General features: G+C 41.8%; 1 long non-coding RNA gene across 1 annotated transcript; it reads left to right on the top strand.

Annotated features, from left to right (window-relative positions):
* Nucleotides 1-13,343: 13,343 nt before the first annotated feature.
* Nucleotides 13,344-16,659, top strand: LOC110344682 (uncharacterized). The gene is made up of 3 exons (XR_002387406.2): nucleotides 13,344-13,544; nucleotides 13,769-13,904; nucleotides 15,045-16,659. It is a non-coding gene; the product is annotated as an uncharacterized LOC110344682 (long non-coding RNA).
* Nucleotides 16,660-27,977: the final 11,318 nt, after the last annotated feature.

Below are 27,977 nucleotides of genomic sequence, written 5' to 3'. Positions count from 1 at the left end.
GCTGGGATGAAGTAGTTATTTTATGTGGCTATTGTATTGTTCCAGCATTGCATACAGATATTCTTTGTTTAATGACTGCGTAAGTCCAGTTTAAGGACTGTTCAGACTTGTGGCTGAGACACATTGTTCAGACTCAGGGCTCTCTGCTTGGCTTATGACTCATCTTTTTTTCTGCTCAGTTATGTAGATTTTTCTTAAGGCCTCGTAATGATTTTTTGCAGTATACCTAGTTTATGTAGTACTGTGAATTTTACTGACCTTACTGTAGTTTTATCTTCTGTTATACATTACTGTACTGTACTGCACTAAGAGTTATGCAAATAAAAGCAAAGTCATCAGGCTGGAATTTTCTTTGGCCATTTCTTTGTTCTGAGTATTGTAACGAAAATACTCTCTACAATTCCTCATTTGGTGAACAATTGTTTGAATGACCTCATAGCTGGGAGAAAAAAAATCGTTCATTAAGTGAGGAATGTCTGTATTGAAAAGATATCAAATAGATTGACAAGTGTTGACACAAATGCAAGGAAATTGGGGTGCTTGTGGATTGCTGGCAGGAATGTAAACTGTGCAGCCCTAAGGAGAATGGTTCGGCAGTTCTTCGTCAGATTAAACATGGAACCACCGTGCAATCCAACCGTGCTGATGCTCAGTGTGTACCCAGAAGAACTGAACATAGGGACGACAACAGATATTTGTGCACTCAGGTTCACAGCAGCATTCTCCACAGCAGTCAAAGGGTGAAACAAACCCGATTGTCCATCAACCATTGAACAGAAACAATGTGCATACGTGTGTGGGAATATTGTGCCTTAAAAATGAGTGAGATATTGATACATGCTACGGTGTGGATGAACTTCAAATGCACTGTGCTAAATAAAGTCAGCCAGACACAGAAGGACAAATACACTATTTGCACGTGTAGGAACTACTTAACATAGTCCAATTCACAGAGACAAAGGTAGAGTTGTGGTTGCCAGGGGCTGGTGGGCAGGGAGGGGAAGAAGAGGAGGGACTGTTTCAAAGAGACAGAGTTTCAATGTGAGATCATGAAAACCTTGTAGAGATAAGTAGAAATGATGGTTGTCATTTAATTTAATGATTGATGTCATTTAAAATGGTCAAAGTTTAAAATTTTTCTTTTCTCTCTCTGTCTGAGTTTGTATCGCGAGCTAAGATCTCTAAAATCTTTTTTGATAGGTCTCCTACTACCTCAGCAGCTATTATGTATAGCAGCTGCCCTCTTCCTATCCTGCCTTGCCCCCTCCCCTGTGTGACATCATGCCAAGATGGTTGCTCCCACCAAAGAATAAACCCTTCTTCCCAGCATGCCCCTGTTCCCGCCTAGAGAGTAACCTAATACTCGCTCACCTCCTACCACCTAGTGAAGTCACCAGCTCCTCCATTCCCTAGTCACTACCTCACTCAACCCCACCTCAGCCCCTACAAACCCCACCCCAGTCTCTATAAAAGACTCTCCCTGCCCCGGCCATATTGCTTTTGTCTCTCCTTTGTTCAGAGACAGCCCGGCAGATCTATTCCCCTAATAAAGGCTTGTTGTGGCCTGGTCTGGTCTTGGTCTTCGGCCTTTTACCTGACATTTTTATTTGCCATGTGTAACTCCATTGAACATGATATGTTGTGTTTTATATTTCAGACGATGAGTTTGCAAAAAGTTAGTTTGATTCTTTTCGTTTCCTTTTCCCCATACATTGTCAGTGGAGCATTACTCAGGGAGGAACCTCTACAGATGCCTCTGCAGAACCTCCATGTAGCCCTCTCTTTTCCGTAAATCTTACCCTCCTTGGACTCCTCGGCCTCAGTCTGTCCACAACTTCTTGTGTCTGCAAGTTTTCCCTCCCACACTGCAGCCAGCACCTCTTTCCAAACAGACATCTAGGACTTACTAGGACTCTTTTTGCTGCTTCAAGGGCCTCTGTCCTTTGCTGTCTAGTGTGTTGAAAACTGTCATCTGTCGTGACCTGAAGTGGAAGTCTTCATAAGATCTTTTAAAGCTCTTGAGTACACAGCAGAAGAACTGCCAGACTTCCAGCCAGTGATGTTTTTAAAGCTTATTTATTTACTTATTCACTCTTCTTCACCTTTCTTTCTTACTCGCCAAACGTTGGAGAGCCAAACATTTCTAAACCTCTCTGGAATCTGTCATCACAAAACACTCTTTGAAAATAACTGGAAAATATCAACACCACACAACTCACAGGAGCCAGAAACTGCAACATAAAGTTTTGTGTGCTGCCACAAGATGCTTCCTCCAGGGAAGTGAATTCGAATACTGCTGGTTACTCCTCTAGAATAACTGCAAAGAATTAAAGTCTACTTATTCTGTTAGTCAGGAAAATTAACCGATAAGCAACAACTTTCAGAACACAAAAACAAAACATATAAGCAACCAAACAAACAAAACCCAACTAGCTACCAGACTGGGAAATGGATTAATTTTCCTTAGTAAAACCAGGGGGTTGTTGAAAGCTCTTGTATTTTCTGCTCTCCCAAAAGTACAGAACTTTGAAAATGCGCTTTTAAATGTCTAGTGTTTTACTGCCTTAGTTCATGGAAATGAGGATGGGGCGCAACACCAAACAGAGTAAAGGAGACTTCTAAGGTGAAGGACGTTTCACCAAGTTCATTGCCCTCCCTTTCCTCAGGACTTGATGCTGTTAAAGGCCCTTAGATAGAGCCTGGTGTATTTCCTTCCCTTGGTTTTTATCTTTTCTGAGCAGAAGGTCTGTTGTGTTTAACTCAAATGTAAAAGTCGAGCGATTCTAGCTGACAGGGAAAGTAAATGAATGCTTTCTGGGATCCCAGGACAAAGAAGCCAGAGAGACTTCAGGAAGAGTCCCTTCAGGGCTGTCAGCTGGCATCTGATGTGTGGTGTGTAATTTGGAAGGCTCCGTTTCACATGTGGGTATTTCTTTCAGCTGCCATTCATACTTAAAAGCCCTTGTATTCTAATGCATGGGAAAAGAGATGTGTAGACTGAAATACACAAAATAAGGCAACGGATTGGAATTTTTTTCTGTAACTCTGGAGGAATGATATACAGAGAGATACGTACAGAATTTGAAGAGGGCACCAAGCCCTCCTGACCATGCCAACAAGCTGCAGTTGGGGGCTGACACCCTGACACGACCTGCGCACAGTGTACCACCACTGGAGGTGGCTCAGTCTTCCTCATTGACTGGTTTACGAAAACACTGTCTTGGGTGTGGCTTGGTGCACAGCACAGAAGCTTTGAAATTGAAGTAATTGGTTCCCAGGTAAATGAAACTTCACTTTTTCCTTGAAAATAAAAAGTACTGAGAGAGTTTTTAAATTTTTAGAAGAGCTTTACAGATAACTGACAAAGACAGTACCACCAGTTTCCATACACAACACCCAGCTTCAGCCGTTCTTAACATCTATGTGGCTATGGCACCTGTGTCACAACTAACAAACCGATATTGATGCATTATTATATTAATGCTGGATCAGTAAATGACTGGTGTTACTTTAATCTGGCATTGAGATCATTATTTTGAAACATATTTTACACAATACAGGAAATATTTCTGTAACTTTCTTTACAGTGCGGGCTCCTATTCCCCTTTGACTAGCGATCTGAATGCTAGGAACCCTGGCACTGCTCTGTGTCTTGTTCTGAAAGCTGCCATGCACTCCCGGAGTGCAGATGTCTACCAGGTCAGGGCCATATCTCTGATACCCTGTTCTCCCCGGGATTTATTTCTATTCTTTGGTCCTTTGAGCTTCATTGAGTTCAAATGGCATATTCTTTTCATGGAGAAAAGTTTAAATAGGAGAAAGAGAGAGAGAGAGAGAAAGAGATGTGAATTCAAAGCTTTGAGGGAGTATGTACGTATTTTCTTCTCTCCCCCACACCCAACACATTTGAGGATTTTTTGGGTTCATGGAAGAGAGAAAATCAGGGGCCAGGAGGAAGTGTGCAGAGAAAGGAGGCTGGAGCAGAGGTGGAGGCCAGGAGAGCTGGACTGGACGGAAAGGATGGGGGGCCTAAGCATCCTGAGAGTGTGCCTGTCTCATGCCCTGAGGGGACCCCAGGAAAGTGACCTGCCACAGGGCAGTGACTTCAGGGACAAGAAATCTCCCCTCTTTTCCTGTCCTGACCTGGAATTGAGTACCACCCCACCCCAGCTTAGATTCCATCCCCAAGGGGACATGAGTGCTACTCCTACTTGACTGTGACTACATCTAGACATTTACACACACGTACAATTGCAGAGTGAGTTTCTTTCATTGCATAGACTAAAGTTAAAACTTCATCGAATATTGTATTTATGAATGAACATTGAGGATTTTTTGGCATCCCTATGATTGTCTATATTCAGACCCCACGAACTTCAAATCATTCATTTGTTTAAATTATCACTTTCAAAGACACGGAGTATTAAAAAAAATTGTCTAAATTTAAAGATGTTAGCTTGTACTGACTCCAAAGTGATTTCTTGCTGTTTACACAACAGCTGTATAGGAGTGCCCTGTGTTTTTCTTTAGTACTTTCATGATTCCTAAAAAGTTGGCAGTGATACTATTGTGATATGGGTTATTGACAGAAGCACTTGGAACACAAAGGCTTGAGATGATGTTAACCGGCCTCAGAGGTTCTCACTGCATAGACATTGAGACTGGCAGCTGAATGGCCTGTTACAGCCCGAAGAGAAGTGACCAGGTTTATGAATGAATTCAAATGGCTAAAAACAACCCTCTCAATCAATGAAATACAGAATTATTCCAGTGTCCCCATGAACGAGTTGTTCTGAAATTGTATAAAATGTGCAGACAACTCTGAATAACCCATTCCTGTCTCAGTTTCCTGAGGGCTGTGTGGAAACACAGCGTGTGGACAGGCATGTTTCCTTCCCAGGAGCTTAAAGGATGCAGATTCTAAGTGGAAGCCAGAATTGAGCACTTCCTGTGGACCACACTGACAAGCGTCCTCACGGACCACAAATACAATCTTCACCTCAAACTGCTAAGCTTTCAGTATTTGTCTTTATCAAATCTGTGCTGAGGGGCCCAGTGGTTTTGGGTCTGAGACAGATTTCCTGTTACTTACAAGCAGGTGGTTGTCTTTTCCTGCTCCCATCCCTGGGCCAGGAGAGTGAAAACCAGGTCAAATCCTTCACCCATGCACATTCTATTTCCCCAGCAGGGAATGGAGAAGAAGGAATTTCATCTGCTTAGAGAGTCTAGTAACCCTGAAAAATGTAAACCAGTCTGTCCTGGAACATGGAAGTCATTTGCCTTCAGCTTTAGAACTCAGGTGTCTCCAGGGGCTGGGCCTGATCACCCCCTCAGGGTTCAAGTCTAGATAGAGGTGGGCAAATCTCTCTGGATTTCTCACTATGTGCATTGCTTGGAACCCACTTCTGAGCTTGCTTTCAGCTTAGGGTGCACAGAGCTCTTGACTGGGCAGAAATGTAAACACACTCTCTCTTCATCAGCAGCAACAGCAACACGCACACCTACATTGTTTTATATGATGGCAACGTCACTTAAAGGAGTCAAGCTCTGGCTTAAATTTTAATTTGCCATTAAATCCAGGCTCTTGACAGTCATCTAATTTTAAAACCCCAATTTTTAACCATTGCAGCATCTTTCTTATTTATTGGTTAGGTAAATGAATGAAAGCATAAAGCTGCTGATCCTTGTTTTTCACAAATGAATTTTTACTTCACCTTTTTTTCAAATTTTCTCAGACAAGCATGTAAAAAAGCATTTGCACTTTACAGACTAGTTTAGTGCTATGGTGTAAAGCTCAAATGTCCTCCAAAAGTCTTATGTGTGGAAGGTGATTGGATTATGGGGTCGCTTTACTCATAAGTGGATTCATGCATTGATGAATTGAGCTCATAGCTGAATGTGCAGATAGGAGGTGGGGCCTGGTTGTGGGTGGGTCAGTGGGTCACTAGGAGTGGGACCTGGCAGGGTGTATTCTCATACCTGGCTCCTCCCTTCTTGGTCTGCTTTCTGGCTGCCTTGGGTTAAGGAGCTTTCTTCTACCATGGCCCTATCATTTCTGCCTTGGGGCCAGCCAACCATGGACTGAACCCTCTGAAACCCATGAGCCAAATGAACTTCTCCTCCTTTAAATTGTGGGTATTGGGTATTTTATGCCAGCCACAGGAAAGTGACTGATACATTCAGCATGATTAATTCAATTTTGAGAATGAACTTGGCACAATGGAGAAAGTAAAAGTGAGTGAGAGCCTGTAAGGATCACAAAGTAAAGAAAACAACCAAGTACAAAGTCCAGTAAGTATCTGTGGGCGCAACTAGGTAGAGAAGTAGTTTGTTCTGATGTCTCAGGTGAAGCACATAATCTAACAGATAAACAGACAAGCCCAGTGTACGGTGTGGGGTTTCACATGGCACAGATGCCCACGAGAGAAACCAAAAATGAATGCAAGAAACGAGACTCGGACGAGAAATGAAAATGCTTCATATTTTTAATGTTTAAATGTCTTCTTCTCAAGAAAAATTTTAAACAGAAAGGAAATAAATGACAAGGCCTTGTACTGCAGTTAAATGAATTCCTGGTTTTATAGAAATGACAGATCGACAAAAGTTTGTTTAATGATTTTATGATGCTCTGTATCAAAGATGATCGGTAGTTTCATATTTTGTAAAATCCTTTCATTGATAGTATTGTTAAACAGAATCGAAAATTCAGTTTCTAATTCACAGTTCAAGACAGTCTTTTGTCACTGAAAATGTCATTGAAAGTTGCTGTTCTATATTGTCAGTTTACAAAAGAAAAAATAAAAATGGCCAATTACCAAACCCAAAGGATGAAAAGTTGGAAACAAATTTTAACGACTACCAGTGGTAGATCCAGATTTTACGGAGGTGAAGCCTTATAATTTGGACACTCAACTGTAAGAAGAAGAAATAAAATCCTAAAATGAGAAAATAAAAGTGCCAGTGAAGAGACTGGGTGGGGGGAACCTATATGTCTGTAGGGCCCTAAAGCAAGAGAGCTTGGCTCGGGCAGACACTGACATTTTGAGATTATGGTTTATTCCAACCAAGATCTTTTCAAAGTCTTAGTGGCTTTAGTAGCAGACCCTGGAAACAGGCAAATCTCCAGGTAAGGGAAACTCTCACTCCATCCATGTGCTGTGCTTCTGGGGTTCCCCATGCTGCAGCCCCACCCCGCTGCCAGGAGGAGTTTCTACTTCAGCACTGGTGGTGACAGAGCCAGGGAAGGGGCCTTGAGAACCCCGGCTTGTCATCGCAGGAAACACCGCGGAGCAAAGCAAAATGATGTTGCCAGTGGTACGAGTTCCACGGTAATGCTTCGCTAACCATTTTCAAAATGGTTTATGCTCTACAATTTCAATAAATTAAAAAGTGCTTTGGTAGGTTAAGATAATGGTGGAGGATTATTTCATTGCTTGCATTTTCTCTCTTTCCCTTTATGTGCTTTTAATTTTAGTTTCATTGCTTCTTAGTATTTTCTAAACACTTTCCAATACACAGGTGTTAATTTTATAAATAGGAAATTTATCTTATTACTGAAACAATAGTGAAATGTAAGATAAGTGTTGAAATCCATTAGCCTATAATTAATGAAGGATAACTATTTTAGTGAAATAAATATAGTGTGTGTATATATATATGTGTGTGTGTATATATATATATGTGTGTGTGTGTGTATATATATATATGTGTGTATATATATATATATGTATATAGTGGGATCCACAGTTAATTAAAATCTATCACCCTCAAAGAAAAATTACATTACCACGTCTTCTGCACAAGCAAAATCCTCATCACGCACATGAAGCAGTGCATTCTTGGTGTGAAAACTACAACTGCCCTATCTTTATTGCTTTTTCTTTGTGATAAAAATAAAACTTTTCCTTGGCTGCATGTTAGAAAGGTGAGATGAAATCTAAATCTATTCTGCTTTCCTCTCCTATATTTCCATTGTTATATTCTCCCATAGGAAAGTTTTCCAATCGATAGTGTAAATTTCAAGTATCTTTTTTTATACCGTATAACCTCCGCTTTAAACTTAGCAATCTGTTACATGAATTTCTAGCTTACACGGTGGTTTATTTTAGAAAAAATAAAATCACAGGTTGTTTTGGATTGTCCAGTATTTGCCAAGAAGACATTTGAGTGAATAAATAAACATGGAATATGTGTATCACAGTTGTATTTTCTTCACTTAAAAACCCAAGTGGTTACTAATGTTTGTATCTTTAGTAAAAGGAGCCAGATGCAGACTACTAAAGTGGGTAAATAAGGACTGTTTGCTTTGAAAATAACGAAAACAGATTAAAAGAAGATGTTTGAAAACTAAAACATTTATTAAATAGCAAATATTAAAACATTTATTCAAAAGCAAATATTAAAATAAAATATTAAAAAGATAACAATGGCCAACAAGCAAACCCTAAATGCCCAAATTCACTAGTTATTTTGGGGACTGATTACAGTCACAAAGAATATCACTTTTGCATTTTCAAAACTTGAAAAGAACAGGATGTATTTTTCTCCCAGGAATTAATGTATGTTTGCTCTACCATGGAACTGTGAATGCCGTACTGTTTTTAAAGGTAAAGCAACACTCTTTGTTTAATGTCATATTTTGAAATACATATATGCATTTTATATAAATCTTCTGATGGTAGTATTATTCCTTCCTAAGAATCTTTCCCATAGAAATAAGAGTCCACATATGAAATGATCCTGGTGAAGGTTTAGGAAAGTCTGTTTATGATAGCAAAGAAAGAAAGGAAGAAAGGGAGGGTGGAGAGAGAGAGGAAGGAATGGAGGGAAAGAGGAAAGGAGACAGAGTGAGAGGGAAAATGCTAAAAGGAAAATTTCCTCTGGCAAGACAACGATTCTCTGTCAGAGAGGAGCCTGAGGGTCACATGAATATGTCCCATGACGCTCACGGTTTGGAACACTGCTGCCACCGAAAGCAGCAAGTCCAAATGTTAAAACTTGAACTTACTTCAACAAGAGCTATGAAAGAAAGATAGAGATCCAGAAAAATGTGCATGCTGTGAACCCAGGTTTGCAAACCAAAGTAGCAGGTGCACATATACACAAATACATGCATACACAGGTGTCCACAAATACATATGTGCTTCTGTGTATGATTATCTGGGCATAAAAACATGTGCAGCCTCTGTGTAGAGTGTTCATTCTGCCAACATGCTGCGGGGGCAAAGACGGAGACGAGCAGGGGAGGACCAGGGAACGTGAACCTGAACAACCCTGGAAAGAATAAAGGGCTGCATTAGCCACGTGATCACGGATGAGCATGGATGCCTACACGGAAGTGCAAAATAAAACGCACACTTTTCAAATACAAGGAAAACTTAAATTATTCAGATTTAGTTTTCTCAAACCAAAAGTTTAATGCACATTTCTCATTCAAATCAGCCAAATAAGATTATTCTTGATGCATATTGCTTAAATGCTTGATTTAAGTTTCAGTTCTATTTTTTCTTGTTTACATAAAATATTCCCCACCATATCTGAGCAAAACTGTAATTTTACTTTCGGTAATATGTTTAGAAGGATTAAAATACTATAGTGGAACTATATGATAGTTACACATGGTATGGTTGAAAAATACAGTGAATGATTAATTTTTTAAAATTTATTACAATACGGGGATTTAGGTCAGTGGTTCCAGAGCCTGCCTCGCAAGCACAAGGTTCCGAGTTCGATCCCCAGTACCAAAAAAAAATTATTATAGTAAAACACACGTTGCCATTAATCGTCCCCCAAAATACTCCCCTAACTTCAAACAGACTTATCCCATTGTTCTTGCCACTTTCTGAAGCAGCTCTGGAGTTCTCTTCCATGAGTGTCCTTTCGTGGCTGCCTTGATGTCCCAAATTGATTTAAAACATCCACAGCCATGTCTATCTAATAAAAGCATCATATGTGTGCTCATCCACCTAATTCACTGGCCCCGGCACTGGGCAGCTTCTGGCTCTTCCCCACAAGAGTTCAAACGACAGTGGAAGGGAAGGGTTGTAAATTGACTCAGGACAGTGAGGCAGGCAGAACTGTACAACTACATCGCTTAGGAAAGAGGACTCCAAAACTGCTTCAGAAAGTGGCAGGAACAATGGGACAAATGTATCCAAGAGTGGGGGAGGATTCTGAGGGCAATGAATGTCGATGTGTCTTTGGCTGAAATAATTTTTAACTTAAGCATTCGTGGCGTGTTCTGACCACACCTGGTGTAACTCACATCTCAGTGTTTCTCATTTTGGATTTGCCACATTTCCTGTGCTCAGTAGCTGCTGCCCTGTGCACACTGTGGTACTAGACTCTGACACAAAGGGAGGCGTGTGCTGACAGGAAGGAGTTACAGCTGCCGACACCTTGCTCCCCACGTGCAGGTAGTGCAGAACCATCTAGCCGTATTTTCTGCCCACTGGCACAGTGCCTGTAAGTGACACAGAACCTCCGGCGTAAAAGCCTAATGTCCAGCGTCTCACAAACGTTACTTTTATAAAGATAGGTGGGGACGTTTTCCTTTAGTGCCTGACAAATCGGCTTGCCCCAAGCGGCCCGCGGTGGAGGGATGGCTGTCTGTAACTCATTACCAGCAAGTTCTGCTTGAACTTTTTTATCTTAAAAAGGAGAACCTGGTGCTGATCGGAAGCCCGGGGCGGAGCTCCGAGCCCCAGTGTCACAACACAAAGGCTACCCCAAGGTGCTCGCCCAAGGCTGGGTCCAGGAGCCCTGCTGTGGAGCTGCTGCTTCTGTCTTGGCTCTGGAGGCGGCTCCGTGCCTCCTCTGTGTGTTTGTCTTCTCCTGGATCGTACTTTTTTTATTCCACTCCTCTTCTTTTCACCTTGAATATGAACTTTCCTCACACAAGACCGACCCACAGCAAATTTTTCAAGTTATTGAACAGATTTTTTTTCCAATGGAGGATTAAGAATGAGTTTTTCTGACATGTCTTTCCTAACGGTACCCTTTAAGCTTCTTGCCCCAGGCAGTTCATTTGCCTACAGAGAAGATTAGCGATGCTGTAGAAGGACACAAATAAAACCTTCCAGCCATGCACAGCAGGATGGAGGGTGCAGGCCTGACATCCCAGGACCTCTGACTCAGAGATGGGAGGAACCAGAGTGGGGGATCCTCAGGTACACACAGGCCAGCAGAGCAAAGCTGTAAGGAGGGGACCGGCATTCCGCTCCTGGGACAAGGATGGCAGCAGGTTTTCACTGATTTGCTGGGTGGGTGGTGTCTGGTAATCCCACTGGCCGGAGGTGCATGTCCACATGCTTCTTGCGATGGGTTTAGACCACTGCCTGGTCATGGCCGGCCCAGTTTGGAGGCTGCTGGATTTCAATGGGTCTGGTGCCTTCCTTTATCTTGTGCAAAGCATCCCGGCCTTGTGAGTCTGGGCCCTGGGTTAGACAGGCCCAAGGCTGCAGGTGCTTGGGTTTCAGGGGCCTCTGATGGAGGAAAAGGGTGAGGCAGAAAAGAGGGACAGAAGAAGAAGCACACAGCTCCGATGGGCAAGAGGCCAGTTAGCCCTGGGTTACAGCCTTGGGCCACTTTTCAGGGACCCACCTGTCTAGCGCAGAGCTGAGTGGACGGCTGACCCAGAGTTAAGACAGCAAATGGCACAAACACAATGTGAAGACAGAGATGCCACGCTTTTATCCTACTTCAGTCACCTAGAAGACTTTTGTAGGCTCAAGCAAAGGGCCAGGGCTTCCAGCAAAGGGGCCTTCAGGTCCCCAGGAAGTAAGCAGGGAACTCATCAAGACCCCGTATCCAAGTTGCCATGGACAACAAGCCTAGTGGGGCACAAATAAGGTACTGCTGAGCTGTGTGACAGCCAGTTAGCGGTTTTTAAGCAGACCTCGAGCAAGTGAGGCTGGAGGCATTACGCAGGCCAGGGGTGGCCAACGCACAGCGCGCTGCTGCAGCCGGCTATTCATTATCCCTGAAAGCTCAAAAAGGGTCCCTTCGTGGATCGCCTTTCCTTGTGAATCCCTTCTCGTTTCATGCCAGCATTACGCTCTGTGGCTTTAATCAGGACCTCATGACCACTCTGTTGGAACACGCCATGCCCAAAGGTTTATTCTGCCCTCCCCATCTGTGTCCCACTGCGGTGGTCCGTGTCTCCGGCCCAGCCGCTTTGTGGATAATGCATGCCCTTTGCCTTCTCTTTTGGTGGCTGCTACCCAAGCCCAGGGATGCATCCCCAGGTCTCCTGCCATGCAGTGTCTTCTGCGCCGGACAGCACAGAGTAAGGGAATGGCAGGTGTGGTCATCACTCGTGGGACACTGCCCACCTGAGTGGATTAAGAGGCACCTAGCAGATTGGCAAAGCAAGCTCTGGGCGTGTCTGTGGATGATTGACATGTAGGCCAGCAAACTAGGGGGGAAGACCTACGCCGGATGTAGGGCTACTAACCAATAGGCTCGAAGCCTGGGTGGGATGCAGAGGGAGAAGGAAGAAGCGTGCCTGATTCGGAGCCCTCCAGACTCCTGAGCCGGTCTGTCCTTTGCCACCTGGTGACTGGACGCTGGCCTCAAGGGATCCGGTGTCTTCAGTCTTCCAGGGCAGGCTCGAGCTGGTGACCTCCGGAGAGCTCCCAAGACCCCAGCGTTGGCCTGCGCGGGTCTTCACCCCTGTGGTCCCGCAGCTCTGGGTCCCTGGCTCCTGGGTGCACGGGCGACCACAGAAACCCATCTGGCCGACCCCTCGCCTGGCTGCAGACTCCGGGTCGGTCCTGTTCTTCAGAGAAGCCCTACTACCTCAGTGCCCGCTTAATAGAAAAACGCGGAGGGGCCGGGAAAGGAAGGGGCGAGGGAGGCAGCGCGGGACCCTGTGCCCAGAGAGGGGTGAATTTGACCCTGACGACACTGAGCCTTCTGCACCTTTGGGCAGCAGCTTCCTCTGAGGTCCCCGCCCCGGCCTGGACGAGGCCTGCAAAGCGCACAGGCCGCGCCCGGGGCAGGAGAGTGGCCGGGCCTGGCTCCTCCTGTGCCTGGGTCTGGGTCCTGGGCCTGGAACCTGGGTCCTGGGTCCCTGGGATGGACGCTTACAGCCTCCCTGCGCAGTGAGGGGACTGGGACTGGACGGGACTGGACCCCGGAGACGGTGCTGCTTGGGCCGCACAGGGGGAGGCAGCGGAACCCAGAGGGAGCGCAGGCCGGCGGGAGACTGGGTGTCCGGGATGCGCGTTCTGCGCAGAGAGCACAGCGAGAGGAGCTGTCCTCAGGGCCCGGCCGGCGGTCGCCGCCCACTTCCGGCTCCCAAGCAGCTGCCCTCTTCCGGGAGTAAGCAAGCGCGCCACGTCAGGTCGGAACACGCTCTGCACCAGACCGACGTGTAACTAGTGCTCCCCAGGCCTGGTCCCAGTGAACGATTCACCAGAACAGTAATCACAGAAATATGTGAACTTGCCGAAGGAAATGTAGGAGCTGCAGGACAAATGTTTGCCCCTTTAGGGTGAGATGCTCTGTGCTGCAGTTTGGGCATCAGCCCCAAACACTTCGGAGTAAGTAGCAAGACGTGAAATAGACGAGATGCCGGGAGGTGAATTCTGTAGGCTACCGCTGCTGCCCCAGGAAGCCGTGCAGTGCCCAGTCCCTGCGCAGGCCCTGTGGCGTCACCCAGCATCTCGGTCCGCGTCGCAGCCCTGGGGAGGGGCTCCCCGCGCCCCCGTGGGGCAGCGCGCTCTGCTCCACGCACCGAAGTCTTCTCCGCCTCCCTTCTTTGCAGGCCAAGGGCGACTGTCCTCCGGGAGGAAAAGGAAAAGAACTGAGCGGGATTTCCAGGAGCGCCCTGAGTCTGATGGGTGAAGACAGTGCCACCGGGAGCTCTGTAGAATACACCAGGAAACTAACAATTTACAAAAGTAAAGAAGTGCTTCTCGCCTTTATTTTTCAGGGATTAATCCTGGGTAGTTGTAGTTTTTCTTCTCTTACGGGTTTTTCATGAATGCGTTTTTCTAGTTTGCATGTAACAACAGTTCATTTTTACTAGATGTTTTTAGTTATTTAGAATGTTCTTTCGTTTCCTTAATAAACACAGATGAGTAAAGAAAGTATTCCAGAACCAAACGTTTGTGGGATATGAAATAAATAGAAGTCTTTATCTGTTCCTGGGATTTCAAATTGATTCATCAAGTTGGTCCGTTATTTGACATTAATCTGAGATTACAGTTGTGTGTATTCTATAACCTGGCATTTCCAGTCAAATATATATTTAGTGAAATACCCATTACAGGTGTGCATAAGATAGCACACACTTGACTGTTCGGAAGCGTGGTTTACAGTATAAAAGGAAAATGAAAGCAAACAATCTACATATTGAAGAATTAGGTAACTCATATCTTAAAAACAATGTTGCCTAATATGATAATGGAAATGGCTATAGTACTTGTATCATTTAAAAATAAATCTAGGTGAATGATACACAAATTAAGGATTGAATATTTAGTAAAAGATGAAAAAAACCCAGCTTATTTGTCACAGCTGAGCAAAAGAAGAGGGCTGCAATTTCAGAGAATTCAGGAGACTTCCAAAGAGGCGCTAATTTAATTTCTTAGACTCAGTAGTATGTATAAATATATTATTTTATACATTTTAAACTATGTGCATATGTTTACAGGTCATATACATTTGATATACATAGTATATGCCGTTTTGTAAATATATACTTTTATAGCATTTTAAAAATAAAATTAAAAAAATAGGAGTTGCATCATTACAAATTTCACTTCGAATATCAATTCAGCCACCTTTGGGGTGTGTGAATTTGAGCAGTTATTAACCATCATGAGCCTCTGCTTCCAAATTTCTAAGTAATAAATGCTTAATTTAAAAAGTAAAACATTAATGAAACAATCGTACCCACTAGATAAATACTCATTTTCCCTCCACTCTCAGTCAGCCAGTAACTCCTGGGGGTGGGTTCTGTGAGTGAGATATAGTCAGTTGAACAATTGGACATTTTTCTTTTCTAATATTCCCATTTCCTTAACAATTGTTAACAGGAAAGTGGTCAGGCTTGGCAGTGGGGCAGTGGAATTGCTGAAGAGTTTGCTTCCGCCAGCCACAGATGGGCTGGATGTGGGAGAGAGCACTGCAGTCTCCCCAGACATCAAATCTTTCTCCTCGAGACCTGCTCATCAAATATTGTTCTCTTTGCAGTAATTTAAGCTTTCTTGTTCTGGTTATGGTGAGAGAATTTAATTTAGATGGAAATTTACTCTTTTGAGCAATTGGCTTTCCACTCATCCCTATTAAGGCCTTAGACAAAGTCTTTTAGGTCCAACTTGCCCTGGGTAATATTTCCACCACTTACCTCAAGCAGTCTGTGCCTTCAATGCTTCAGGTAAAATGGGTTAAATACACAGCCTTTGTCAAAGTGAAACTGAAAATGAGAGTGTGTTCCCTTACAGGTTTTAAAGATACCTCTTGGCATACTTCAAGTGGGACAAACAGCTAAAACTGTCTATGATTCACTAGGTGTTAAATTGACATTTTTTTATAATAAAATGAGCTTTCCCCATAGTTTATGTGGCTTATCTTTTTTTCTTTTCTATAGTACCTGACATTAGATATTTCATGACACAAATATTTGGACCTCTCTAGCTCTCTGTTTGTAAGTAATGGCAGGTGATGTTGTTTTGCTTTGATCTTGTTATTTTGCTAGTGGAGCCTGCAGCAGTGTTCAAATGTGTCCTTGCCCATTGTAAGATGCCATCCCATTTACAAATTTCAGAGTACTTCATAGTCTGTGTGCTCCTTATTTACCTTCAGAAGTTTATGTTCTTCTATAATATTGTCCTTTGTACTCGAATGATAGAGTCGTGCGTATTTAGGTGTGTGCTTAGGCAGAACTATCCTTTTCCATGATATGATAAGCATATCTTGCCTTATAGACACAGCTTTATTTACAATTCTACATTTCAGTGACCTTCATTAATGAAAGCAAATGATGATAAAATAATCTAAGACCAACAGGTGATTGGTTGTCAATTCATCACTAAGAAAGCAGGAAGACTGTTAGCCAACATCAAGCATTTAGTGGTAACAGAAGTAGGATCTACTTATGTGATCCCTGAACCTCTCACTTTTCACAGGGTCCTATGATCACTGATAAATCCTAAATTGGTTTTGCAATTTGCAATAGTCTGTGTAAAACATGTAATGTTTGTTTGTCTTTCCTCCGTGAGTAAATTATTCTTCCTGTCAAGGATCTTGGGCTGAAGCTATCTAAGTGAACCTTCACGGCACTGCAACTTCCATCAGTAAGAAGCATATAAATTCTACTCAGAAAACATAAAAATCCTCTGTAATAATTTTTGTAAACTTGTTTTGTGCTAGGACACCTATTTTGGTGAAAAGCATTAATATTGTTATTTAAAGTCAGTTAAGTTTCAGTAAGAAAAATAATGAGTTAAGCTCTTCAGAATTCCCAGACTGGGGATTTTATCAGTACTCATGATTGTATGCTTATAAATACTGTGTAATAGAACTAAATACTAAAGGCATTATATGAAATAATTGTAATGTTGGTAATGCTAGAACAAAAATTAAAACCACCCTGTGTATCAGAGAATGTCATCCCCTTGTCAAGTAAACTTTTTTCATTTCAAAACTGAAGAGACCACCTTGAGTTAAATAATTTTATTGTGTCTATCAGGGCTGAGCCAGGAAACTTCAAACACACAGATTTCTCAACAGTGGAATGGAAGACATGGTTGTTTTGTCAGTGGAAGTTTAATAGGGAGAAACAAATGTCAGAGGACTAAACAAAGAGGAGGGCGTGAAACCACATAATGTCCTGCTTCACCATGTGCCCAGACCCTTTCAGACTTCACTATGTGCCCAGACCCCTAGGGTGACCTGTCTCAGCTGGGATGACTCTGAGTCCACTGTGGGCGGTGACATCAAACCCTGGGACAGCTGTACTAAGGCAGGGGAGTCAGTGTGGACTCCATGAAATGACCTCGTTTCTGTCCGAATACGAACTTCTCAGCTCCGGCCCCTCATGCAGGTGCTGGGAGGCTGGAGACAGGAGTTTGTGGACAGCTCTTGGGCACTTTCCTAAGCCTCATGCTGCTCAGAGTTCAGGGAATATGGAATAAACACAACAGAGGAGATGATAAGGCAAGGGTTAATGAGTTATACGATGAATCACCTCAATGTCCTAATACGTGATGAGCAGAAGTAATGTGCAAATCTAAAAGTAAGTTGGGCTTTTGCAATGATTAATGCGCCAGCATGTAAATCTGCACCTATTCTAGTAGAAAACCAATTCTAAATGTCCAAATTTGAAAAGAGAATGAAGAGAAAAAAGGATGACAAGAAAAAACTGAATAATTTAAAATAATCAGAATCATTAATCTGTTACTGTATTTTGTCTGATAAAATATGTACCCTAACAATTTATTGGAAAACATCATTTTCGAAAGTACAGATGATAAAGCATCTAAATAGCCTTGTTTTACGTAACCGTTTAAAGGCCCCTATGGCGGTGTATCACGTAACACTGAAACCAACCGAATATTCCCAGTGCTAGCCACAGTGCCCCGGTTCTGTTATCAGGGGCGATGGCCCTGAGCGAAGGTCGTGATCCAGTCTCCTGCTTAGCCAGGGTGGGGTAGGGGGATACATGCTGGGAGGCAGTTGGCAGCGCCCTCGCCTTTCCAGCCTTCCTGCCTTATCCCCCTTTGATCCCGCCAGGGAGAGCTTCTTTCTCCATGCCCCACATGCCACTGATCAGCTTCCTTGTCTAACTGGGGAAGACAGCTTCATAGCCAGTCTTCCCTGATGCCACCTCAGCTTACACAGTGTTCATATCCTCTTCCTCACTTGAGTTGCTTATACATTCTTGATAACTAATTTCTTTTCATGACATGAGCATCTCACTGTGAACATGAGCTGTCATTTTAAAAGCACCACCTAGCTGCTCTTGAGAAATAGCTAACACGATGACAACAATTCTGTCCTCTTTGAATTATTTCCAGGCACATTAATAGAGCCACAAATGCAAAAGGGCAGCTGTGAGGGTTTTAAGGGTGAGCTTAATAACAGCACTTACCTCACGAGCTTCAGCAGGAAAACTACTACAGAAATGGCAAAATTACATTGTTTGTTTCAGCAAAAATGAGTGCCCCTGATCGGCATTTTACAAGGAACATGGTGATTTGTTACTAGTGAGCAAAATTTTTTTTTTGTACCGGGGATCAAACTCGGGTCCTTGTTAACCAGGTTCTACTTTCTGTTTATTATGCAGAACAAGTCAGTAAATGTCCTCTATCCAGCCTCTGTGGGCTGGAAATGAAGACCAAGATCACCGAAGAAACTTTAAACCCTTGTCTAACAGTTCTAACCATATAAACCAACTAGCCACATTTTCACATTGAGGGGTGTTGGGACACTTTGTCCTTGATGAGTAATGGTCATTTGGGTTCTGAAATCATTTGAAACCACTAAACGTATGAAAGGGCCTCAGAGAAATAACAAGCAATTACTCTTCTATTGAAAAAGATGGAGAAATTATGACATAAACTCATTAGGTCATCTCTCTAAATTCAAAATAAAGGACCGATAACCTAAAGAACTACATAGGTCTCCTTTTAATTTGGCAGAGAAATAATCTATGATTTTAAAATATTTGGACCAGTTTGGCTTTTGAATTTCCTTTCATAATTACATTGTCTGAACTTTTTGCATTTGTGAAGATGGCAAAATGCTGTGATAAAGTTATCATTATCCATTCTTACTGGATTTGGATTTAGACTAAGTCATAGAGATGCCTATATTATTTTTCAAAATGAAGCCACCACTTTCAGCTTAGGTTTGCATGACATTAATACAGAGACGTGTTTCATATTTCTGTAAGTTGTTGGACTGGTGGGATCTTGAAGTCTGGTTGGATCAGCCTCCTCACGTTGTATTGAAAGACAGTGAAGTCCTGAGGAGCCCTCACTTCCCCAAAAGGGTGGCCTTTGTCCCTAGCAGAGCACTAGGGTTTCCAACTTTACATTAGCATGATCCAGACGCAGTGTCCCCTGGATAAAATGCAAAGAAGAGAAAATCTAAGCAGCTTGTTGAAATTATTCACTGATTTCTGGGAACTTACAATCTTTAGATCATTTTAGCCACAATCTAGATGGTGCCTCAATCATATTACACTCTACATTATATCTGAGAACTAAAAAGAAAATGGAGACCAAGTTGTGCACATATTCTCAGTATGGTGGTGAGTGCTGAGCATAAATATAAGTGCTTCCTTTTTCTTTTGCTTCTTTTCTGGATTTCTAGATAGCTCAGCTAGCATTCTTCAGAATTCCTTAAGAGCTAGAGAAGACAATTGCTTGGCTGAGCTTTTCCACACGAAGCACGTGGGGAGACAGCATCTCTCCACATGGGTCACCTGGGAGATGAAGCTGTCCCATGGCAGTGATGGTTAGTAAGGAGGCTGCCTGTCAATGTCACTGAAACCAGGCACTTGAGCATTCACCTGTCAGCCCGTGAGGTTAGACCACCCCAAACTGCACCTGGGTGGTAAAGCGCTCAAGAGGAAGGAAAACAGGGAGGCACAGGGGCGAGACTAGAGGTCGCCTCTGCAGAGGCACTACTGGGGTCTGGAAGACTATCCCAGAACTAGGGCACAGTGGTAAAATGGGAGAGAAATAATCAGGTTGGCTTCACAGTTTTTGAGAGGAAGTGTTCAGTAACAGTTATTGCAAACAGGCAAATGGATCCAAACTTCCTAGAGTGATGAAATTAGATAGGAAGGAAAGCCCGAAGGAGAGAAGGAGAGAAGGAAAGGAAGGGAGGAAAGGAGAAGGAGGAGGGGAAGGAGGGTGGATTCTTATCACCTCCTCGTAGGGGTGAGGAAGTGGGGGTCATTGGGTGATGAGCAGGGCTATTCGAAGTCTCCAGACAGTGAGTAGGGAACAAGGGTTGGAAGCCAGCCCTGCCGCCTGTCCAGAAACAGCCGTGGGGCTGCTGGGAAGCGCACGGTTGACCTGCAAGTGTGGGAGATGGGACTGGGGACAGCATGGATGCAGATGGGACTCCACTGCCATGACGGCTTCCCGTGACCCTGCCTTCTACAGCATTTAGGCTGAAAAAGTAAGATGAGAACGTTTTTCTTTAACTTTTAAAAGACATGTCTACATGGTGCACTAATCCTCTTGCATATTAACTTTTTCCTCGCCTTCTCCCTGTACACACACAGGGATCTTCATTCCTTTTTGTCTCTAATATGCACCAAAAGGTGATATAGCCTAAAAGCAATGACAAATCCACAAGTGACATTCAGAATAAAAATCCCATTCACAGTGGTGTCAGAGAAATGTTAATGAATAACTTTAACAAAAAGAAATGAATTCTACATTATAAATCACAAATATTTTCTTCTTTCTTTGCTGAAAGAAATAGAAAAGAAAAAATAAATAAAGGAATAGATATGCCTTCCATGGTCAGGATTGAAAAAGTCAGTATTGTCCAGAGAGCAACTGTCTTCAAATTGACCTGTAGTTCCAGTTCAGTCTCTACCAAAATGTTAGCAGGATTTTTGCATCAAGAAATTATCAAAGAAATTTAAAAATTTATATGGAGATGCAGAATATATAGAAAAACAAATTGGAAAAAGGCAAAATATAATAATATAAATCTTCAGTAATCAAGATGGTACATATAGACCTATGGACAAATGGAACAGAATTGGAAGTCTAGAAATAAATATTTATATTTATAGTCAATTTTTTTCTTGACAAAGGTGCCAAAAATATTCACTGAGGGAAGATGCATCTGTTCAGCAGATGGCTCTGGGGCAATTGGACAGTCATATCCAAAAAGACGGCTGAGGCTGCACCTCTACCACCCACAAAATTAGCTCAAAGTGGATCACAGACCGAAATGAAGTCACTGAAATGATGAAATTTGTAGAAGAAAATGTACGAGAAACTCGCAGAGATATTAAGTTAGGTGACACTTTCTTAGGTATGACACTAAAAATACAGTGCATAAGAGGAAAAAATGATAAATTGGACTCCACCAACATTGAAAATTCACATCTTATATTTAAAAAATGACCATTAAGAAAATTAAAAGATAAACAACAATGGAGAGAAAATACTTATCATTTAAAGTAAAGAATTTACAAGAACATTTACAATTCAAAACAATGAACCAATCAAAATGGGCAAAAGACAGACATGCAGAAGAACATACACTAATAACTAATAAGTGCATAAAACAATGTTCAACATTTTTAATCATTGCAATCAGGCAAATTAAAGCCATAAGATACCATTTTATGCCTAGGAGGATGGTTATAATAAATGAGATGGACAGATGTTGGCAGGAATATGAAGAAATGAGTACCTGCATAAACATTCTTCTGGAAATGTAAAATGGTGTACCTACTCTAGAAAACAGTTTAGCAATTTCTCCAATTTAAAGTTATCATGTCTACCCATGAGAATTAATAGCACAAGTCCATGTTAAGACTTGCACGTGAGTAATGATTGTCGAGTTGAAAAACATTTTTGTATTTAAATTGATATGCTCATTTTAACATTCTTTATTAATAAATTGTATTTAAGTGTCAAAACTTTTAAAAAAGACTTGCACATGGATGCTCATGGTCCATTATTTAAATACCTCCAAAATGGAAATAACATAAACAGTCACCAAATGGGAATGGATATCCAATATATATCTGTGAAATAGAATACTACTTAGCAATATAAAAGCATAATCTGACATATAAATAATAATCTGACAGTAAACTGACATATCCTAGATAATCTGTGAATCTCAAAGGAATTATGCTAAGTGAAAAAGGGAGACCTAACTAAACATAAAGTGTACGATTCTATTTACATGAAATGTCCAAAGAGAAGAAAATTATAGACACAGAAAATAGGCCAATGGTTTCCTGGAGCTGAGGGTGGCAACAGGATTAACTGTAAAGGGGCACAAAGAATATGGATGAAAGCATCCTAAAATTGATTTTTGATGATGATTTTAACATGCGATAAAGTTACTAAATATCAAGGCATTATACATTTGAGACAGTGAATTCTGTGATATACAAAACATTCATCAGGATAGTTTTTAAGGAAAGTAATGTGTGCATGGCAGATTAGTTAATCTGGACAATAATTTCTTTCCGTTAAATACAGAAATAGGAGCTAATAGGGTCTATATGCCACAGCACGTGGGTGTGCTTTGATACACAGGCGTCTAGGTCTCCATAGTATAAAGCTCAGAGCTGATAACTGGGGTGCATTTGGTTTCCAAAGCTGTACTTCCTGTATTTCTAATATTTTAATAAGTGAGGAGATTATTTCTCTACTCAGCAATGCTGAGTTCAAATTGACAAATCAGTGAAAAGTTGGGGTTTGCTAGGAGATAATTTCTAAAATTACTATTAGATGCATCATTACAAAAAAACCTCATCTAAGAATAATGATCTATAGTTGTCAGGAAATGTATGATCTCTTTTTGTAAGTCACAGAATTATGAATTTGTTGTAGGAAACCTTTATCCCTAGAAATAAATCAATAACCTGCCAACAGAAAATAAAATAAAACTAAGACATTTACTTTGTTACTTTCAAGCAAGACTATGAGAAAAGGAAGCAAAGTCCATGCACAGTGAGCTTAGGAAGGAGATGTTGAATGTCAGTACTTGACCCAGTAGTCATGACAGAAACACAGAATGTGGCTGGGTCAAAGCCTGGAGACAGCACTGGTTTGTGGGGTGCAGAACCTGTGTGGCCACTCAGGGGAGTACTCAGGTGGCCCAGGCCTTGCATCACACCTTGCTCTTGCCATCTTGACAGTCTTAATCCTTTCTTAGCAGGGGCCTGGCATTTTCATTTCTGTACTGAGACCTGCAAATTAAGCAGCTGGCATCTGAAGGAAGCTGGTGCCTGAAGTGAGATGTCACCTTCCCAGGTGAGTTCTACCTTCTCGCTGTTCCTGGACTGCAATGTTTGCTCACTGCATGCTCAGGGTAGACAAAAATGCGCACCTTTAAAAGAATTCAAGCAACCTTCTATCTCAGAATCATCCTTTTGTTCAGTTTACCGAATTCTAGGCAGATGTTGGAGCATGACAACTGGGTTCTCAATAAAAGACCTAGAGCAGGTTGACTTCGCACCAGCTATCACTGCACCTGCCCCACAGGGAAGCGCAGGGAGGGTCGCATCTGCCAGCCTTCCGACCGGGCGGGAGGAAGAACATCTGCCTGCTGGTCTCACTGTGCTGCTGGAGGCCACTCCACTCACAGCTGACACTTCTCATGGAGAAGGAGGAGGAGGGAGAGGTGTCAGACTGGATAAGTGGCTCCTATTTGGAAACTGAAATCCATAAATTATGCTATATTAAATGCACTTGTGAAAGCAAGCTGCTGTCATTTGCTAAGGATGGTCTAGCTGCTGGGGATTGACATGAAGGCCACCCGAAGCTCTTTGAAAAGGCATAAAGAGGGGCTGGGGATTTAGCTCAGTGGTGGCGCCGCCTGCCTTGAAAAGTCATAAAGATTCTGGAGAACATGTATTGTCCAGGAAGCATACAGAGTTGAGTTCTTCTTTTAAGACAATGCTCCTTCACTCTTTTTGCAGTTTTCCTCATCTCTAACATCACCATTCAAGCCTTCTACCCCTTCTGAAGGAATCTGTAGTTGCAAGACTTCCACATCCCCTTTTCACTAACACATGCACACACACTCTGTAGGTGCTCCAAAGATACACCATTCCCTTTCAGCAGAAGAGTGAGGGTGGAGGGTGACTGATGTCTACCTTGGGTGGCAAATGCTGTAGGGAAATGGAATGGACTTGAGGGAAGATGTTAGATACACTTGCCGATCTTGGAAGAGAATCTGTACCATTGCTCCCAACCAGCCAAGTGTTCTGATATATGCAATTTCTTTTCATTTTGGCCTAAGCTTTCATAAGAAAAACAGATTTAATCAATATGTTGCTATTTTATGGTCACCTATAAGCTTTTTTGAGTTTACAAAAGGTGAAGGCTGCAAATCAAAGCAGAGCCTGAACTGAAACCTTAGGCCATTCAGACTATGGCTGAAGCAGAGGACAATCACAGGAATATGAGGCCACTGCATCTTGTCACCTGTTTTCTTTCTCTGGGATGCCCTTAGGAAGAAGCAACATAGTGAAAATGGTCGTACTTCCAAAACTGCTATATAGATTCAATGCAATTCCAATTGAAATTCCGGAAGCATACTTCACAGACCTTGAGAAAATAATCCAAACATTCATTTGGAACAAGAAGAGACCTAGAATAGCAAAAGCAATTGTAGGCAACAGAGACAAGGTAGGGGTTATCACAATCCCCAAGTTGAAAGTTATTACAAAGCTACTGTGATAAGAACAGCATGGTACTGGCAAAAAACAGACCTGAGGATCAGTGGAACAGAATAGAAGATGCAGAAATAACTCCAGACACACTCAGCCATCTCATCTTTGACGAAGGAGTCAAACACCCTCACTGGAGGAAAGATAGCCTCTTTAATAAATAGTGCTGCGAAAATTGGTTTCATTGTGTTCCTTCTTAAATCTTAGCTCAGAAGTCACCTTCTGTCTGGAGTTATCCCTGTCTTCTCCAGCTATGGTCATTGTACTCTTACCTTTGCTACCTCCACATACCATGGATACTTTGATTTTATTCTTTCCACTCCTAGTAGCAATGTGCTTATTTTGAAGCTTCATTTCCATTCTCAGTGGTGAGCCTGGCCAAGTAGGGCCCATATGAGGCTTAGTGGAATGTTGTTAGTGAAAGACCTGTCAGTGAGGGGCCTACAATTTGGCCCTGCTGCACAAACTACAAAGACTTTTTTTCTTCCCATTAAGTTTATTGCCACATTTTAGGTATAAAATATAGTTACATTCATCATTGGGATCTTGTACCATTATATGATTTATCTTGGTTCTTATTTTTTCCCCATTCCCCTGCCCCCCCTTTACTCCATCATCCCTTCCCTATTTACAAAGACTTTGTTTCCATTTTTTTCCTTTTCTCATATTTTTTCTTTTCCCTTCTACAAAGACATTTTTTATAAGTCATCAATTTTCCTTCATTGTTTCTAATGGGGCATTAATAAGAAGGTTAAATCAGGCTGTACCATTGCCCTCAGCACCAAGGAGCAGAGTGCTCCCCCAGCGTGAAGGAGGTGAGCCTTGTGGGTGTCAGCAACACACACACCCAAACCATTGAAATGAGAAGACACATAAACAAGTCTCAAAACCAGATTTCCAGATCACCTAAAGCAACCCCACAGGGAAAGGAGATGGAACAATCTGATGTTCAACCACCTGGACTCCCTGAACTGGCAACAAAAGAGGATCTGGAAAAAATGAAATCAGAAATAATTTCTCAGATAACAATAGAGATTGTGTCCACAGTGCAAGACATGATTAATAAATCTAGAGAGGACACAGATGAAAAAATGGAGGATCTGAGGAACATGATGGAATCTCAACCTAGAAAACAAATGGAATCCATAAAAGAGATGCAAACAGATTTCCAGGAGTTTAAAAACTCCATTGAAAGTCTACAAAGCAAAATGAGCCAATGTGAGAAGAGAATTTCAGACATAGAAGATAAGATTGCAATTAGTGACCAGGAAAAGAAAAGTTTCTTTAAAATAGTAAGGGACAATGAGAAATCAATCCAGCAGCTGCTGTATGATGCAAAGAAGAATAACATAAGACTGATCAGAGTCAGTGAAGAAATAGGAGAGAGTGCAGATAACATAAAAAAAACTCTTGACAGAAGCGATGGCAGAAAACTTTGCAAGCAGGGGGAAAAAACTTGACATACAGATAAGTGAGGCATATAGGACTCCAAATAGCCTTGATCAAAAAACATCTACACACAGGCATATAATAGTTAGGATTCCAGAAACCCAACAGAAGAACAAAATTCTACAAGCAGTGAGAGAAAAGGAACAAATCACATACAAAGGAAAGCCCATCAGAATCACAGCAGACTTCTCAATGCAAACCCTCAAGGCAAGAAGAGCTTGGAGTGACATATTTCAAGCCCTAAAGGAAAACCCAGATTGACATACCCTGCAAAAATATCTTTCAAAATTGATGGAGAAATAAGACACTTTCATGACAAAGAGTACCTTAGGAACTTCGTGAATACCAAACCAGCACTCCAAAAACTTTTAGACAATATTCTAGGAAAAGACAATGAGGATCACAACCTCAGGAAGTCCAGCAGAATGAATCCATCAGGCATGACAAGAAATGAAACTCAAAGGGGGAGAATCCAACAAAAAGAAAAAGTCATGACAATGATAAGTCAATATGTATCAGTTATGACCACTAATTTTAATGGTCTCAATTCACCAATCAAAAGAAATAGAATGGCAGAATGGGTCAAGAAGCAAGATCCAACAATATGCTGCATAGAAGAAACACACTTCATTCAAAAAGAAACTCATAGACTGAAAGTTAAAGGGTGGAAAACAATACTCCATGCAACAGGAACACAAGAAAAAGCAGAAGTAGCTATCCTCTTTGCAGATCAAGTGGATTTCAAACCAACACTGATTAAGAGAGACAAAGGACACTACATCCTTGTAAAGGGAACAATCCAAGAGGAAGAGAAGACAATCATAAATATCTATGTACCAAACAGTAGTGCACCCAACTCCATAAAACAAATACTAACAGACATGAAAAATCAAAAAAGCACTAACACAATAGTAGTGGGGGACCTCAATATCCCACTGTCACAAATAGATAGATCAACTAGACTAAAAATAAACAACGAAATATTGAACTCAATCAAACTCTTGAACAAATGAACTTAACAGAGGTTTACAGTGTTCCACCCCAGAAAATCAGAATACACATTCTTTTCAGCTCCACACATGTTGTTCTCCAAAATAAACCACATATTTGCTCATAGAACATGTTTAAGTAAGTGCAAAGGAATTAAAATTATCACTGTATATTATCAAACTATAGTGCGGTGAAACTGGAGATCAATAACAAAAGAAACTGCAAGAATTTCATAAACAGTTGGAAATTGAACAACACATTTCTGAATAACCAATGGGTCCAGAAGAAATTAAAGAAATTAGACAGTTCTTACAATTAAATGACAATGACAATGTAACATATCAGAATCTATGGGACACAATGAAAGCAGTCTTATGAGGGAAATTCATAGCAGTGAATACACATATCAGGAAAACAGAGTGAGCCCAATTAAACAACCTGATGCTGAACCTCAAGCTTCTAGAAAAAGAAGAGCAGGACAAACTCAAAGCTCATAGAAGGGAGGAAATTATAAAGATCAGAGCAGAAATCAATGCAATGGAGACTAAGAGAATGATACAAAAAAATCAATGAAGCCAAGGGCTGGTTCTTCAAAAGAATAAACAAAATTGACAAACCCTTAGCCACCCTTATCAGAGACAGGAATGAAAAGGCCCAAATCCATGCAATTAGGAATGAAAGGGTGAAATTACAATGACCCAGCAGAAATCCAGAGGATCATTAATACCTACTTTGAGAACCTATACACCAGTAAGATAGAAAACACAGAAGTGGACAGATTTCTAGATATGTATGAATTACCAAATTTGAAAGAAGAAGACCTACAAATTTTAAACAACCCAATATCAATCAATAACATTGAAAATGTATTTAAAAACTTACCAATTAAGAAAGCTTGGGTCCTGATGGCTTCACTGCTGAATTCTACAAGACATTTAGGGAGGAACTGCTGCCACTACTGTTGAAACTCTTAAGTGAAATTGAAAATGAAGCAATACTCCCACATTCATTCCTGGAGGCAAGCATCACCTTGATCCCCAAGCAGAGAAAGACCCAACCCAAAAAGAGAACTATAGGCCAATCACACTAATAAACATAGATGCAAAAATCCTTAATAAGATATTGGCAAATAGAATGC

The sequence above is a fragment of the Heterocephalus glaber genome, unplaced genomic scaffold, assembly GCF_053883595.1.
Source record: "Heterocephalus glaber isolate CG9 unplaced genomic scaffold, H.glaber_assembly_v1.0 deba00001579, whole genome shotgun sequence".
Classification (NCBI taxonomy): Eukaryota; Metazoa; Chordata; class Mammalia; order Rodentia; family Bathyergidae; genus Heterocephalus; species Heterocephalus glaber.
This window is presented reverse-complemented; position numbering and strand designations above follow the sequence as displayed.